Here is a 5532-nt window from a genome sequence, read left to right on the forward strand (position 1 = left end):
GGTTGTTTCCACATCTTTGCAATTGTGAACTGTGCTGCTATAAACATTCTAGTGCAAGTGTCTTTTTTAGACAAAAAAAAATAAGATGCTGTAGTATCATGATCCACATGGCACTGGAAGCACTGTCAAAATATTACAGGGTCACCACAATTTGTAGCGCCCAAGCAGCAGTGCAAACAATGAGAGTGCCACATACTGTCTCTGTCACAGCTTCTCAACTCTGTAATTCAGTGTGAAGGGAAAGCAGCCATCAACAATACCTAAAGGGCTGCCTGTGACTGTGTTCCAGTAAAACTGTTCTGGGCAGAAAAATTTGAATTTCATATAATTTTTATATGTCACTAAATGTTATTTTGATTTTTCAACCTTTTTAAAGATGTGAAAATCATTCTTAACTCATTGGTTATCCAAGGTAGTGGCAGACCAGGTTTGGCCCAGGGAGCATGGTTTGTTGCCCTCTTTTTAAATGATGAGAATGCACAGCTAATTAAAAACATTGCAGCTAAAGTGTCAGTGCTGAGTGATCTGGGGCAGGAGCGATGGCCCGGGTTTGGAGCCCGCGGCCGCCGCCGCCTCTGCCAGCACGTCGGGAGCAGCCGCGGCCGGAGCCGGAGCGGAGGCCAGAGTCGCGGCTGGATTGGGGGCAGCGCGTGTGAGTTGCCCGAGCTGGAACACCTCAAACTCTAGGCGGGAGTGCTCTAAGTGGGCTGGGCCGCAGTCGCCTTCAGCACCGCGCCCCCCCAGGCCCAAACAGCCTGGCTGGGGTCTACCCTAGCGCAGGACTGGCTCTTCTCAGGACGAGCCCTCTGACTTGAGCTCTGGGTCTTCCTCAGTCTCGGGCTCCCTTCAAACTCAGGACGGAGGCCGGAAAACGGTGATCATCCCAGACCCCTGCCAGCTTCCTGGCCCCGGCATTTTCTCAGCGGCCACGCAGTGCAGAGTTGCAGCGGGTGGGACCCCCCTTCTGCAACCTCTCCAGCCAGGAAGGGACTAGCACGTTCCCAAGTTCTTGCTCTGCACCCGCCCCTCCCCTCCCATTCAAGAATAAGTTTCTTTTCTCTCTCTTTTGGAAATCCTGTCCCGAAGATACAAAACACCTATCCTGTGTGCCCTTCCCCAGCTCCTGGAGCACCTTTAGAAATATTGCGTACTTATCAGGGCTGAGAATCTCTCATTCTTGACTTGGTTTTTTTCCCCTTTTGGGATTCAGAGGTTGTCCCCCCTTTTCACCCTCTTAACTGACACTCTATGCCTAGGGCCTTATCCTTTTGGATCACCAGCTCTCTGGCCATCTCTATGTGACTCCCCCCACCCATCTGAGTTCCAGTTTCCTCTGGGGTCCCATCTCCAGTCGCCAGTGGATCTGGTCGGTCCCACCCCTAGGTGGGAGTGACCAGGGGGCTCTGGCCCGGGATTCCCCACCCTGGAAGGCAGCTCCAAGGCATCAAGAGAATTGGGCGTCGGATACGAACCTGGCTGCTCAGGAGTGGGCGGTCCACTCACCCCACACAAGAAGATGAAAAAGCGCAAAGAGCTCAATGCATTGATAGGCTTGGCTGGCGACAGTCGGAGAAAGAAGCCCAAGAAAAGCTCAAGCAGCCACCGCCTGCTTCGCACGGAGCCTCCTGACTCAGACTCTGAGTCTACCTCCGAGGAGGAAGAGGAATTCGGTGTGGTTGGAAATCGCTCTCGCTTTGTCAAGGGAGAATATTTACGATGCTGCAAGATCTGTTATCCTCTCTGTGGTTTTGTCATCCTTGCTGCCTGTGTTGTAGCCTGTGTTGGCTTGGTGTGGATGCAGGTTGCTCTCAAGGAGGATCTGGATGCCCTCAAGGAAAAATTTAGAACAATGGAATCTAATCAGAAAAGCTCATTCCAAGAGATCCCCAAACTTAATGAAGAACTACTCAGCGAACAAAAGCAACTTGAGAAGATTGAATCTGGCGAGCTGGGCTTAAACAAAGTGTGGATAAACGTCACAGAAATGAATAAGCAGATTTCTCTGTTGACTTCTGCAGTAAACCACCTCAAAGCCAATGTTAAGTCAGCTGCAGACTTAATTAGCCTGCCTGCCACTGTAGAGGGACTTCAGAAGAGCGTAGCTTCCATTGGCAATACTTTAAACAGTGTCCATCTTGCTGTGGAGGCAATACAAAAAACCGTGGATGAACATAAGAAAACCTTGGAATTACTGCAGAGTGATACGGATCAGGAGGAGACTGCTGGAGGCACCCAAGCCATTCTGACACCTTCTGCCACATCAGACCTTGACAATAAAACCCACAGTGAGAATTTGAAACAGGATATCCTGTATCTTCACAACTCTTTAGAGGAGGTAAACAGTGCCCTGGTGAGGTACCAGAAACAGAACGATCTTAAACTTGAAGGGATGAATGAGACAGTCAGTAATCTTACCCAGAGAGTCAACCTGATAGAAAGCGACTTGGTTGCTATGAGCAAGTTAGAAAAGAAAGCAAACCTGTCCTTCAGCATGAAAGAAGATAGTTCAAATTCTCAGGTATCCAAGCTAAGAGAGAAACTGCAGCTTATCAGCGCTCTCACAAACAAACCTGAGAGCAACAGGCCTCCAGAGACTGCCAGTGAAGAGCAAGTTCAGAGTTTCACATCAAAGCCATCAGCATTGCCAAAATTTTCACAGTCTCCTGGAGGCCCAAATGAGAAAGCTGCCCAACTAAGACCTATCTCCCTACCAGGAATTTCTAGCATTAAAGATCTTCAGGATTTATTCCACAAGACTGGCCAGGACGTGGATGGGAAGCTGACCTACCAGGAAATCTGGAACTCACTAGGTTCTGCCATGCCAGAACCAGAGAGCTTGAGAGCATTTGATTCCGATGGAGATGGAAGATACTCATTCCTGGAGCTAAGAGTAGCCTTAGGTGTCTAGCCTCATTGGGCATGTTTTAGAAATGGCTATGTACCCTGGACTGCCTAATATCTACTTACCTAACAGAAACAACCCTTACCCCTCAGTCCTCTAGTCCTCCAAACTACTGTAGCAGACACATTGCCACCTTTTAATTGTTTGAAGAAGCTATATAAAAGTTATTTTTTTAAAAAAGAAGACCATTTTACTTATGATGTTCAGAAATCTATGATTTCCTAACACCAGTAAGATCTTACATTTTTAAATTGCCAGAAAAAAATAATAAAGCCCTGTTTTTTTCTCTTTCCTTTTTTTGAGGGGAGGAGACCTTATCTTTTAAAACTGGGTAATGTGTATATAGAGAGAATAAGCCACCTTTTATATTTCACATAAATTTGCCTTAAATTAGCTGCACTTTATAGAGACTCAGAAAATGTCTTTTCTTTAAAAGATAGGCCTTTTCTGTTTGTAAATATTTAAAAAGAAAGAAAGGTTGTGCATATTGTGTGGAAAGTAGGAAGAATGGTTTTGAACAGCATATGAAGAAATGACTTGTTATTAAAAATTGCTAATCTGATCTGGGTAGCAGTTGAAACTGTGTCCACATCTCCTTAAGGCATCCCTCAAAGGCCCAGATGCTGCTATGGGCTTTGGCTTGGTGGCTGGGGGAATAGATTCAGGGAGTGGACACTGTGAAGACAGTGCTGACTCCAGGCTCAGGAAAGTAGGATTCTGGTCCTTTGTTCCTGTTCCCTCAGCTAATCCCAACCTGGGAATCCGAGAAGTCTTATTGGGGATTTTTCTCATTTTTAATCTTATTTCAGGGTTTATGAGCCTAAAACCTTATCCATTTTACCTCTTCAGAAAGCTAGATTGTCTTCCCCCACCCACCCACTCAAGTTTATCTTTAAGCTATAGCTGGCTTCCACCTCCAGTACCATCTCCATTCTGGATGGCAGGGTTAACGTCCCCCGTCACTGTCTCAGACTGACCACCCAGAGCTTTAGAGGAGAGCTATGCCTCTGATTTTGACCCATGAAACAACACCCCTTGAGATTTTACCTGAGGGCTAATGAAGAACCTGGTATGTTTCTCTGTGGGAAGAACAAGGCCAAAAAGGTTATGAAATGAAACGTATGAAATCATATTCGATATCCTTAAAGTTATCAGCTCAGAAGTAGCTAGAGGCTTTCTGTCCGGAATATGCTAAAGTATGGTGGGGCAGGCCTGGAACAGGGGCCTTCATGCGATGGTAGCAAGTTTTTTCAAATCTAATACACGCAAGTGCAATACTCCCTTCAAATATTTTGGTGGACCTGGCACAAACGGACTGGAAGGAATAATACTTTTATGTCCCCTGTATGTTGAGTCTAAACTTGATGTGTTGTTCCTAGAAGCAGTCTTTGGGCAACACAAAAGGAAAAAACTACATAACTTTGCTTTAGGCCAAGTCGGGGAGAAACTAGAGCAGCTTTCATGGCACAGACTTCTTTAATAGAGATCATTTCCTTTTTAACTTTGTTCAAGTTGCCCTGTCAGCCTTGAATACAGTCAAGCACCCTTAAATATTTAAGGGCTGATTTTTTCTTTATGACGTTCAGTTTGGTGTTGACTAACCTTAAATTTTTTTCTAGAAGTATTAAAATTTAGTTAAAGCAAGATGAGTCTTTTTCCATGAATCTGTCTGCTTATCTCATAATGGCTTATGCTTCTCCCTTTTTTTTTTTCCTTAACATTTCCCTTGCTCATCTAAGCGATTTCACGTTCTTGGAAAGGTTAAAGTATAGTATAAAATTAGCCTGGCACTTTAGATAACTTGAAGATAACTCTTGCTCTTCTGGCTGCCTTCCCTGCCCCCCCCCCTTTTTTTTTAATATATACATCCTTACAGATTTTATAACAACCAAATAAAATTCTAGCAATAAATTGAATTATACTGCTATATTTGTATATACTGACCATAAATAGTATGTCTGTACCTGGAAGGTATGTTTTTCAAGAACTGATTTATATGAAATATACTTGAGGGAAATGTAGCTTGTCTTTTTTAGTTTCAAATTCTTATTCATAGGCAGATATTTCGCAGACACCTTAACTCTTTGTTGTATGTACTTTTCTTTTGCATCAGATAGCTGTAGGTGAAGTCTGTCTTGTTTTTTAGTTTATCTTCTGTTCTTCCTACCTCTCTCAAGCTTGTCTGACTAGCAGCATCCCTGAGCCAGTTTGTAGTACCGTCTTCTCCCCCACCAAGTTTGGCAGAGGTGTTTATGCTGTACTCTCAGACCTATGAATACCCTTGTCATCTTGCCTGAGAAAGTACCATATCTTCCAGGCAGAAGTAGAGTATCTTGAACTTCTTTGCTCTAACTTGAACATACTCACTGGCTTAAGAAAAGAGCCCCATAAGCCTACTCAATGTTGATTTGAGATTTTTATTTATCTTAACTTACCCAGCCTGTGACTTGTGTTCAGCTGTAGTCAAACCTCACCTGCTGCATCTCAGCTCTGAGAGAAAGATTGGGTAGTGATGGTGAATTTGGTTTTGGGTTTTATTTTAAATCCTTTTACCGTTTTAGCCTAGCAGCTCCTACTGCTTCTTTCCTAAGTTACCCAAAGCACTGCTTCTTGGTCCTTTTTTCTTTTGC

General features: G+C 44.3%; 1 pseudogene; it reads left to right on the top strand.

Annotated features, from left to right (window-relative positions):
• Positions 1–542: 542 nt before the first annotated feature.
• Positions 543–4764, top strand: LOC138383744 (EF-hand calcium-binding domain-containing protein 14 pseudogene; annotated as a pseudogene).
• Positions 4765–5532: the final 768 nt, after the last annotated feature.

This window comes from Eulemur rufifrons, chromosome 6 (genome assembly GCF_041146395.1).
Source record: "Eulemur rufifrons isolate Redbay chromosome 6, OSU_ERuf_1, whole genome shotgun sequence".
Classification (NCBI taxonomy): Eukaryota; Metazoa; Chordata; class Mammalia; order Primates; family Lemuridae; genus Eulemur; species Eulemur rufifrons.